Below are 10,182 nucleotides of genomic sequence, written 5' to 3'. Positions count from 1 at the left end.
CATCTATCCCCTGCAGTTTCCTGCCATTAAGAGTAAGCCATGATGTGTCCTCCCGAAAAATATGTTAAAGCCTACTCCTGGTACCCATGAACGTGACCTCACTGGGAAATAAGTTCTGTGCAGAATCAAGACGAGGCCATGCCAAATTAGGGTGAGCCCTAATCCAATATTATTGGGGTCCTTATAAGAAGGGAAGAGACCCAGAAAGGAGACTGCCATGCAATGACAGAGACGCACAGGGAGAAGAAGGCCGTGGGAAGACTGAGGCGGAGATTGGAGCTATTCGGTCACAAGCCAAGGGACAGGCCTGGAGCCACCAGAAGCCAAGAAGAAGCAAAGAAGTTTTCTTCTCTTCAACCTTTAGCAGGAGCATGGCCCTGCTGACACCTTGATTTAGAACTTCTCCTCTCCAAAACTCTGAGAGAACACATTTCTTTTGTTTTAGGCCAGCAGGTTTGTGATACATTGTTAATGGCAGCCCTAGAAAACTAATACAGACATGTTTCCAGTTAAAAAAAAAAAGACTAAGCCATGAAGACTGAGTAGAGAAGGAAGAGGATTTAATCTAAGGGCAGTCCTTCCCAGATGGAACAAAGAGAGGAGAATGGTTCTTCCTTGGTGGGTAAGTGAAAAAGTAAGCCGGGAAGTGAAGCGGTGGGTGAGGGTCAGATGTGAGCATCCTGGCAATCGCCTCCAGAGGTTTAGACAAGGTGTTGGCAACAGCCAGAGGGGTAGATTCCAATAAACCGGGGGTGGACTCTGGAGCCCCTCCACCCTGTTCTTCTCCCCCCACCCAACCCAGCTCTCTGTCATGAGGTGTTTCCCAGGCCACTGTGATTGGAACCTGGAAAGGCAAAATAAAAGAACAAAACTGGATGGTGCCCAAGCAGAGCAGTCTGTGCTCGCCATCTGCGAGATTCCGAGTGCTTTTGCTTCCAGCCTCCTCTTCAGAGGCGGCTGACAGGATTTCCACATGCAGAGCTTCTCGTATCCTGGCAGCCTTCTTTGGCTGCCGGAAATGGTGTATCCAGATTGTAAAGCTTCCCTGGAGATCTGGTCCATTCAAGAACGTTCTCTGGGGCTGCCCACGCGCTGGGGCCTGGGCAGCCTTTGTTCCTGGTGATGAATCGAGTGTGTGACATGCTGCCTGGTGGGGGCCTCATGCTGATGGGAAGCTGAGAGGGCCATGCAGTTGCTCTTTCATCGTCACCATCAGCCCAACACATGCAACCTCCATTGACCTCATATTAATTTCTGAATGGCAAATTCTAAACTTCTTTTCCTTGCTTTCAGGACCCACCTTATGTTGGCCACTCCCTGCTTATGCAACTTGTTTTGCACTCTTCCTCAACATCCTTCCTTAGTCTGGTTGCTCCATTGGCCTCATTCTTAAATTCCTCAGCTTCTGTCAAATCTTCCAGGTCTCCTGGCTTTCCTCTCTTCTGATCACTGGTGAAACTTACCACGTGATTAGCGTTTATTATATACCCTCCCAAGGTCACCCTGGTTTCTTTGGTCAGTTTTGTCTCACCCAACTCATTTCAGAATGCACTGAGGTCAGGGCCACTGTCCAGTTCTTCTCTCTGAAGCCCCATCTTGCTAAACACGGGCAAGGGTGGAGCTTTTCCTGGGGCTCAGGAATTGAGTCTGACCTGGGTTGCAACACTCTAGCTGCGCCCTGCTGTGGAACAGGGAGGGACCAGGCAGTTAGGTCTTGGAAAAGGAAGAGGAATGAGGCAGCTGCTGGCTGACAACTAGGACTTAAACTTCCAGAATTCATTCACATCCACACCAAACACACCCTGGGATGGCTACTCGTGCTCTCTAAGGCTACACGTATAGTGTCCACCCCACCATCCCTGGCACTCCTGATATCCTTACCCTGTTCCACTTTTAAATTTTTCTACAGTGGGTTGGTCTTTTAAAACCTTGAGAATATATCTCATAAGTAGAGTCAGAGACTTTTCCCAGCCTAAACTTTGCCTTAGTGTACGTTGCTCTAAAATGTGCCAATGATCTTTTCCAAGAGCCGATCTCACCACTGGCTGGAGCTCAGCTTGCAGGAGCCTGGAGCAGGGCTCCTTGAGATCACGGACCTCAAAGCAGGCCCAGCCTCTGGCTTTTACCGAATGCTCATGGAAAATCACAGAATGTCTCCCAAGTACGGGGAATAGTGGCTGGCACATGGGAGGCACTCAATCAATAGCTGAACAATGCAATTTTATGAAAGACCATCCCTGCTTAGACCTAGTAAGGGGCAGAGCTGGATTCAAATTCCAAAGCCAATCATCTTGCCTTTCCACCATAGAATGCCCTGGCCGGTCCTGGAGACAGGGCCCCTGGTTGGCTGCTCAACAGATGCCCGTTATTAGACTTCCCTACAGGCTGCTTTCCATTGCAGATATGCCTGAGTTGTCTGTGAACACAGGGCACTTCCTTCCTTTTCCTGGGTGTGATGGTTAGGTTTATGTGTCAACTTGGCCAGGTGATGGTGCCCAGGTGTCTGGTCAAACAAGCACTGGCCTCACCATTACTGCAAGGACATTTGGCTGGTTTATTAAATCATCAGTCAATTAACTGCACCTGTGGCTGATAACTCAACGAAGGGCGTGTCTTTTGCAATGAGAGAATTCAATCAGCTGGATTTAATACAATCAGCTGAAGACTTTTAAGGGTGAAGCGAGAGAAACTTGTTTTTCTTCGGCTAGCCAGCAAAGCGTCTCCTGAGGAGTTCATCGAACACCCTCATTGGAGTTGCCAGTTCACTGCCTGCCCTACGGAATTTGGACTCGTGCATCCTGCCCCACGGAATTTGGACTCGTGCATCCCCAGAGTTGCGTGAGACACTTCTATAAAATCTTATATTTATTGATATCTCTTGTTGGTTCTGTTTTTGCAGAGAACCTTGACTAATACAGTGGGTGACAGGTTTCCTGCTGCCGGTATCCCACATGTCCTATTGAGGTGGCACCTCCTGTCCCAGGCCACCAAGCCCTGTGGCCCTTGGGAGTGTCCCATATGAGCCCTTTCCAAAGACAGCAGATGCTGTTGGTTCCAGGCTGGATGCTCAAGACACACACTTGAGGGCTCTCCAAGTCCCACACCTGTGGGATCCAGAGTTGGCTCTGGGCCTTTGCACGAAGGATTTGCTCTCTAGGAAACGACGGAGGGAAGCAGCTGAAGCTTGCAAGGCATGAGATGGAGGTTCCAGGGAAGGAGAGAGCTTGAGAGGATGTGAGGAGAAGCCAGGGGAGCAGCGAATCCCACGTTCCTTTGTGGCTTCTCACTGGGCAGGAAGGCTGCTGAGTCCCTGAGGGCTGGGCCGCTGCGGCAGGTTTGTCATGGGTTGTTTTTTAACTCAGAGCCTAGGCATGAAGGTGCTTTACTGTAAAGGAGCCTTACACCATGTGGGAAGAATTGGGCCACCGCGAGTCCTCCAGCTTTAAGGGTGGAAACGTCCCACTGTTCATCTCTAGTTTCCTCAGTACACACTTCTTCCCCCAAACTCCTCTCCACCTTAATCCCTTTACTTGTTAGGCTTGTCATTCTGGTTTCTGTTTTATTTTTCTCGTTTGTCTTCCTGTTATTAGCTGATCTTGTTTATGTTTGCATTAAGGACAATTCTCATTGTAGCCTCAATAGTTTGGTAATAAAAAATTTCACATTGTGTGGATGCTATGTGAAAGAGAACATTCACATTTATTCTCATACTTCCTGGCTCTCTGCTAGTGATCATAGGCTAGGCTGGGAATTAATGTTTTAATGAACATTAACTGCTGAGGAATCCCATTCTGGATCTTATTAACCCAGTCAGAGAGCAGCCAGTTAGGCTGGTATTTGGTCGACAACAAGCATTTCTTCCGCACAAAAGAGAGTAATGGGATTAATTTGCCATTTCTTAGCTTGCAGCGTCTATTTCAACATAAATCTCTATATAGAGATCGATTGCACATATAACAATAAAGCAGAGTATTTTAGGGAATATTATGATGAGGAAAATCAGAGCACAAGCACAAATCAGACCCCAGCCAATGATATACAGGGAACCAATGCAGGCTCTCTGGAACAGCACTTAGAAAAAGGACTTAATGAAAATAAATCACTTCCATGTGATTTCCCATTGCAAGAGGTTGATATCTGCAAAAATCTCAGTACTTGGAAGGAGTGTTGCATTTTATAGTTAATTCTGGGTGGTTCTCTTAGTATTCCCAATGGATTCATGTTTTCTTTTCATGAGAAAAATTATAATAGAATACCTCAAAGCATGTGTTTTAGTTTCCTGGCTGCTGAAACAAATACCATGCAATGGGTTGACTTAAACAATGGGAATTAATTGGCTTGTGATTTTGTGGTTAGGAGAAGTCCAAAATCAAGGCGTTATCGAGGTGATGCTGTGGCATTCTGGGGTTGGCTGCTGGAAATCGTCAGTCCTTGGCTTTTTGGTCATGGCAATGCCCATGACAGCTTCTGGCTTCTTGGCTCTGTTGACTTTCAGCTTCTGGCTGCTCCCTGTCTCTCATTCCTTCTATCTCTGTCTCTCTCTGTGACCGTCTCTATAAGGCCATAAATAATAGCATTAAAACCCCTCCTGTTTCAGCTGGGCCACACCTTAACTGAAGTTACCTCATGAAAAGGTCCTATTTGCAAGGGTTCACATCCACAGGAATGGATTAAGTTTAAGAACTTGTTTTTTCTGGGGTACATAGCGCCAAGCCTCCACAGCATGTATCAGGGTTCAGATGGTCACTTTATGATTGTGTAACGTATAGATAAGACAAATCTTTAACAGCACTCTGGTGTCTTGAGAGAATATATTCAGCTTTCCAAAGTGTGCAGCTCACCACTGATGAGCTGAACTGGTCTAGCAGAAGATACACGTGGTATCACACAGCAGCAACTTCCTTTTTCACTTGTGCATCGTTGGTGTGTCTAATTAAAGCTCCCAAATAAATAAAAAGGAGATTCACCTGTTCACTGTGTATTAAGTGGGAGTTGGGAGGAAAAATGAGCTATTTTGGCAGAATTCTCCAGATCCAAATAGTGCAACAAACCTGCATTTGGGGCGCTCCTGGGTTGATGGAACACTTTATATTCGCTTGTTAGCTGCAGGATCTGTGTAAAGCAGTGGTTTCCAATCTTTCTCAGGTAGCAGCCACCTCCACCCCTCCACCACTCCTTGGCAAATCTGATTAAAGTTTTGTATCCTCATACCTGAGAAATGTACATATACTTACACTTCTGGAGGTCCCAACCACGGACCTCTAAGTCAAGAATAGTTCACCTATTACAATGCCTGAAATTTCTTGTGTTTATGCTCTTTGTTATGCACTCTAGAAATGTGCCAGAAATTATGCTGTTTACATTCAAATGTGTACACATACACATTTATGTTTATGAATGTTATTTCTAGTGAAATGACTAAATGAAATAATATACATGAAAATATGTCATAAAATATAAAGTTCTAGCCAAATGTGAGATTTTGAATAGTATTATTATTTTTTCATTATTATAATTACTCTTTGCACCAACCCTTAAATATTCAGTGCTAAAGCTGCTGGGTGATATTATTTTATGGAAACTACTCTAAAATATGACCTATCATTCTCATGATCCAAAATCCTTCATGACTCCTTTTCAATTCTAACAATTCGTTTTAAAAATCACAGCATACTTATTCTCCAGTCCTGCACTGAACAGATAGTTTTTGAGTACATTCTATGCATAAGGCCCTTCACTTGTAAAATAATACTTCTCCACAGTACCTTGTTGGGTTTGCCTCTAGCTGATCTCCAGCAAAGGTCTTTGCAAAAGCAATTAAATTGTGACCTGAGTTAGTAATTTTATTAGTTACATTTTAAGCAAGCCAATTAAATGCTTGTTTAACTGATTTCTTGTTATAAACTGATAATGGACCGTTAATGTACATTAATATATCAAATGAGATTTCACATCTCCTGTGCCACACACTGGAAATAACATCAGTCACAGCTTTACTAGGATGGGTTATAAAGGATGTCTTTGGCAATCACATTCTTACTCAGCCTTTGAAAGTAGATAAACACTCAAGATCAGTTTATGAGCTTGCAAATTCTTTTTTTCTAGTGGCGTAGCAGCAATATATAAGTATGATATGAGTGTTGCCTACATGAAATTCTTGGAATTGGGCAGAAAATAACTTAGTCAAGGCATAACTTTGTCCTGGCATATGGTTTAAGAAGAGTGAGGCTTGTGCTTACCATTTGGGGAGGAGGAGTAGGGGGATGGGAGGAGCTGGGAACTGAAGAAACAGACTTCAGTAAGAGGGAAGCATTGGGAGAAAAATGACACTTATTTCCCATTTAGAAAAACAGCATCTTAACTCAGTAGAATCAAATTTGAACTAGCACATTCATGAAAAGTCTAGGAACTTTGATAGAGACCTCTAGTCTGCCAATAGAAGCATATTTGTTGAATGTCTTATGGAGAGGGTGCCATCTATGGCTGTGGATTGAACTTGGAAGGAAAAAGAATAAAAATTAAGTTCATACTCAGTTATTACATTCTTATTGTATGCTATAAGCTTGAGTCAATGATGAATAGACATGGGGTAATATTTTTCAGTCAAAAGAAAAGCATAACTAACATACTGTTCTCCAGCCAGTAGATTTTGGGCTTTGAAGTTGTTGCAGTTAGTCTCCTAGTACTGAAAATTTAAGCTGTTTCAACCAATCTCCTAGAACTGAATATTTTGGTTGTGCCAACTTTTACCTATTACAAATAGCACAGAACAACAACAAGTAGTTGAAAATAGATTAGGAGAAAATGAGGAAAAGTCCCACTTTCAATTCTGGAAAAAAAAAAAAAGAAAAAAGAAAGTAAAAAAAAAAAGCTTAAATTCTTAACCCACAAAAAAATCAAACTTGGCAATGGGTTTGGGATATTCATTTTTGACCAAAGTATAGTGCCAACCCACTTATATTTGTCCAATCTATAAAGTTAAATTGCTTTCTACAAGTTATTTTGGTGGAAATCACTAGTAAATAGAGATGGATTGGCAACAAGTAATTGTAAAATAATATAAGCACACCCATCCAGGCTTGTACAAGGAGTTAACAGAAAAAAAAAATGAGGCAGAAACTTCTGTTTTGGGAAGGCTACAGAGGTAGCATTGGAACTGGGCTTCAGAGTGGAGTAGAAATTGCCACCTAAGCCTGGCAGGAAAAATGTCTTTTCTTTATGAATTTTCTTTTTAAATCATGAGGTTCTCTGCTGGTGACTACTATTAACTAATAGAGTCAGTATCTTAAAAAAAAAAAAATCTAAGTTCTCTATTGCATGATCATTTCATCATTTTTATGCTCCTCTAAGTAGGATATAAAAGTAGACTGCTGTATTTGGGTTGGCTGACAAAGGTTTCAGAAAGTGCTGCTGTCAGTCATGTGAAAATTTGGAGTTAAGACCACTTTTGATCCAGAGCAGTTGGTCAAAGTTTAATCTTTGACATCTACAATCATCATTTTTTTTTTGATGGTCATGCCTCCCACAGGCTTTATTTTAGACTAAACTGTCCTTCCATTCTCTGAGAACAAGTGCTTCAAAGACTCACAGATCTCCTTCTCTGAAGTCGATTCTTTGACTGAATGCACTTGTTAAACATCATTTTGAGCTTTCCTTGAAGGGCAGACATAGCTCCTCACTAGCAAGTTTGCTACTGAGCTATGAAGGAGTACATAGAGGCTCAAAAATGCATCCAACAGTTTTGCTGTGTACCTGGGGGAGGTCACATGTACCATTGCAGTCAAAGTGCAAAATCGGTCAGTTCCCCGCAGCTGATGGTCTTCAGGCTAGTTTCTTCAATGAACCCTCTGAAACCGAACGGAGGTGACAAATAGTGAGTCTAGCTATAGCCACTTTTGTCAGACGTTTACATTTTCTCTCATATCCATTTCCTACGTGTCCTTAGCTTGATTCTGCATCTCAGGGAACTACATGCCCCAGAACTCTTGTCCTTTGTTTTCCTGGCAGCCTTGACCAGTGGGGGCATTGAGAGAAGACTGACAGTGAGAGACAGAGAGAAGCCGCTGGGCTTCCAGTGGCTCCCCTGGCAGTTGCTGCATCTCCTTCCTGATTGTAGCTCCTGGTGGACTAGTCCTTCCCTGTGCTTCATTCCTGATGGGAAGCCCTCCACTGCAGATCTAGCTGATGCTTCTGGCTGCCATTTCTAGTCTCTGGTAACATCATCTCCGCCCTGTGAACTTCTAGCCGTTGCCCCAGATAGTGACTTCCTGCTCTTTCTAGTTTCTGAATTGCCTCACCATCCCATTTAGCTTCCCACCTCTGCCATTACCTGTGTAACCAATTCCCTGTATTAAATTTCTTCTTTTTGAAGCAGAGTGGTTTCCATTTTCCTGGCTGTTGCACCATTTGAAATAATCACAAGGATAATGACCATAAAGGAACCCTGGAGAATTCTCCCTTTAATCTCTCTCTTTGATGCCTACTCCTAGGGGTAACATCTAGGAATCTGGATATATTTTTAACCTTCAGAATCACAGAAAAGGAAAGAGTTTTCAGATCCCCTTTGTGATGTGGGATTCATTGGTAGTTTAACCACAGGTCTCAGAGCAGTTTTGAACATGGGCTGGGGATCTGCCGAGCGACCACTGCCCAGCTGAGTAGTGATTGGCACTTGGTCTTGGATTTCCATCTCAGGAGGAAAAATACACCCTCATTGCCTAATGGATTTTTCCCTGCTTCTGGCTTTTTATAGAAATACGATGGACAAAAATGTAATATAACATGTATTTGCAGGGTGAGGGAGAAGGAGTGCCCATGACTCACTTTTCCCTTTCTGACCTTTACCCTAAAATGGAATAAAACCTTTATTTTAGCGAGTGTTCAAGATTTATTTAAACGGAATAGCCTCTACCGTTAATCAATAGATAAAGACTCTGGAGAAGTCTTTGCTCCTGCCTGGACATGCTGAAACTCCTATTTAAAGAATGAACTGTGTACATGAGCCAAGAATGCTTTTTGGTTTGGCAGACTTTATCTGATCTTTGGGAGAGGTTAAAAGCCCAGATATACAATGTGGAAATTTTGAAACTTCCCCTTAACGTGATCATCACTGGATAAAGGAGACAAGAAAGAAGAAAACGATCTATCCTGTAATTTTTTTTTTAAGCAGCTAAATAAATTCTAGATCTTCTTAAAATTCATTATATTTATTTACCTTTTAATCATGGTTTTGACATTCTATATGGTTTTTATCTAGTGCTTAAAGAAGTCCTGCATATTGATTTATAACAGTGACAAAAGTCACTTTCAGATTTTCAGGGGCCGATTAATCTCTTTGAGATTCTGTTTTTCTACCTCTCTGCTCTTTGCTCATTTATATCAGTGCCTCCCCTAGAAGGTTAGAGACAAGAAGATAAGGTGGAGAAGGGTGAAATTCTGATCAGTCATTTTTGTCATCTGTTACAATGGGTGAAGAAAGGCCAGCTTGGGAGAAGAAAGCTGAGCTTATTCAAAACAATATAACAATATAATTCCTAAAGGGTTCATTTTAGTCCTGGTATCATTTGTCCCATTATGAGAGAGAATCCAAAAAGGCTGTAGTCACTACAGAGAAGTTCTTTATCACTGACATCACAAATAGCGCCCTTCAAGTGTTCCACTGTTAGAAGCCAGCCCCAGATGTGCGGGCATGCCAACGAACAGCCTTTATCTATAATGGCTAAAACGAACAAATAACACAAATAACAGGCGCCCCCACCCCACACACAACAAAATAAGCAAACAAGCCAAGCCCCAACAGAGTTGAGAGTATCTGCTGTGTCTGTTAGTTTTAATGACAGCATGTAATCCCAAAGCATTTACAATGGCTTGGACTCCTGTGGCTTTTCCCTAGGACAGCCAATATGTTTTGAATGTGCTAAAAGATGAGAAAACTGTCCTATTTTTGGTGAGTTTGCTTTTGTAAGTACAGTGATGATTTTTTTCTAATGACAGCTTATAATTAGGTATCTCACACATAAGGTAAATACTAGATTATCCACTAAAAATAGAATCTGTATCCAACTTTTCAGATATAAATACTACTTTGAGTTAGTAGGGCCTAGTAGGGGCTGTGTTTTATTGCAAGCAAACCTAAGTTGAAAATTATGGTGATGTTTTTGAACAAAAGTTTTTAAACTTTTT

This window comes from Choloepus didactylus, chromosome 7, assembly GCF_015220235.1.
Source record: "Choloepus didactylus isolate mChoDid1 chromosome 7, mChoDid1.pri, whole genome shotgun sequence".
In the NCBI taxonomy this organism is placed as follows: Eukaryota; Metazoa; Chordata; class Mammalia; order Pilosa; family Megalonychidae; genus Choloepus; species Choloepus didactylus.
The sequence above is the reverse complement of the archived record's forward strand: the minus strand, read 5'-3'. Positions refer to the sequence as shown.